Consider the following 2347-nt stretch of genomic DNA (forward strand, 5'->3'; position numbering starts at 1 on the left):
GGTTGGCAAAGGGGGAGAAGAGGTAAAAAGGGCAGAGCATAGCACGGAAAGGAGCCAAGTTAAACTCTCCCAAGCCCCCTCCCCCAGCTCAGGAGTCCTGACAGCAGCAGCGGCTCCCAGCCCAGTAGCGGCACAGGAGGGATATCAGCTCCGCCCTCATCTCCCAGCATCCCAGGCAAAGCCGAATCAATCGAGTCCCCGAGGCAGCCTTGGGACAATCATGCCCAAAGTTTGCCCTGCTGCCTGCTTTGGGCTTTTCCCTTTCTTATTTGCATCAGCTTTTCCCGGGCAGACCGCGAGCCTCCCCAGCGCCAAAGGCACAGCAGGAACTGAGCCAGCAGCCAACGAGAGATGATGATATCCCGACAGCATTCCCAGGGAAACACTTCACGGTCTGGAATGAGAGTAATTCAAAAGGGCACTGCTCACAAGCCTGCAGCATATAGAGAGGCTTTTCCAAAATGTGTCAGTTTATCTAGCTCAGCCAGCCTTAGCTGCTAAGCCAGATGGCCCAGATAACTAACTGGCCGTACTATAAACACACTGGACCTGCAAACTGTGCAGAATGCAACTTCAAAAAACACAGGAATTCTGCTACTCACTGCAACCCCAGTGCACAGCACCTTTCCCACCTGAGTCCTCCGCCCAGTTTCAGTCCTCCACCACCTGTTCCACTTTGTGGGACACAGACCACAGACATTCCCTTTCCTCCAGAAGCAACCTGTTTCATACCCAAAGTCTTCTCTTGCTTTCAGTTCTCCTCTTCCTAGACTAACTAGTCCCAGATCTTTGTTGGGTTTTTTTGTTTGTTTTTCTCTGACAGGACTGAAAATCATCTCTTACTTTAGTTTTTGTTCCCAATTCCTTTTGAATCATCACTATCTTTCTGGAAGCATGCTGCTGTTTTGAATGCAGTATGCAAGCTGAGGACCATATCAGTACAGAGTGTTATGCAATTATAACATCGTGTGTGTATATATAAACACCTAATGAACAATAATATCATATGCATATTGCTCTGGGGAAAACTGTAACATTGTGTAATTCACATTCAAGTTTTACAGATTTGCTCAAACCTTTCTTCAGAGAAGAATAAGCAATTTAAAATGTCAGTAGGGGAACCGGTGTCATTTCAGTTGGTAACAGACAAGAACATCACCTGTTTTCTGCTGCATGAGCCCTACTCAAGTTAATTTGGTAGCTATCAACAGTATAACAAATGCATAAACAAACCTGATTTAAGAATAATTAATTTTTAAGAGATTTGTAATAATTCTTCAAGTCTTATATTTTAAGCATTTCATGAATTCTTGTGTCATGCTACCTAGACACAAAATACCCAAATCAGAAGGAACAGCAAAAATTCTTTGCTGGATTCCTGCTTTCTGGGTGGGGGATGTGTAACACTGAGGCCTGGCAAGCACAGTTTCTCTTCTCAGGGCTGTGTCAAATTATTTTTGAGTACTTTGTTATCTGAAGTTGTGCGTTTCCAAAATCCACAACCATCTTAGAACCACTGCTACACTGCACCTTGCTGAAAACCCAGCACACAGGAAAAACACACAGAGAGCTACAGAGGCTGCAGGGATCCTGCTTCTACCAGGAGATTCTGCTTTACCAGATCCCCATTATTGCATTTGTTAATTTGAATCAGGGGAGTGCAGGGTCTTCACAGTGATTTGAAATGGCTTGCTCTACTAAACTCCAGGAGAGTATTCCAGCTCCACCATCCCAGCCTGTGCAACTCTAAGGCAGGAGGGTCCTATTACCACCCTGGTTATCACTATGACTCTTGGCAGATTTAGTGCAAGATGCAGACATCTGTGTGAGGCATCTGGTTCCAGGGAGTGCAGCCCTTCTGTAATTAGCTATAATTACTGTGCACCTAAAGATCAATTATTGGGATGTTGTTGCTTTGAAGTCGTTGTTGGCAGGAGCAAAATTAGAATGATGTGCCCGCCTTGCAACACAGTAATCTACCATCACTTTTCTGAAACAGGTACCTTGTTAGCAGCTTTCCAGACAGAAGCTTCTGAAACACCAGAGCTCACATTCACACCTCACAGCCCATCAGACTGGCTGGTATTTTAGCTCAGAGCAAGTGAGGTCCCAGCTTATCATCACAGAAGCCCATGCTCATTCAGATGAAATCTCATGTGCACAGGGGCTATTGTTATTCAGACGTCAGCTTGGACAGAAAATAACACAAGAGTTTCCGGCAACCCGGCTTCCACTTACTGTTTGACCAGCTGGCAGGAGATGAGGTGAATTTGCAGACACCAGTTTTGGCACCCCCTGTTAGCTGCAGCCTCTGCAAAAATAAAAGTACCAGCCCTCCACCCCCACC

At 45.7% G+C, this 2347-nt stretch overlaps 1 protein-coding gene across 1 annotated transcript in view; it reads right to left on the reverse strand.

Moving 5' to 3' along the window:
• Nucleotides 1-2347, reverse strand: part of PON2 (paraoxonase 2) — a 15125-nt gene that overhangs the window by 12236 nt on the left and 542 nt on the right. The window lies entirely within an intron of this gene.

Source organism: Chaetura pelagica, unplaced genomic scaffold, assembly GCF_000747805.2.
Source record: "Chaetura pelagica isolate M959 unplaced genomic scaffold, ChaPel_1.0 scaffold12, whole genome shotgun sequence".
NCBI lineage: Eukaryota > Metazoa > Chordata > Aves > Apodiformes > Apodidae > Chaetura > Chaetura pelagica.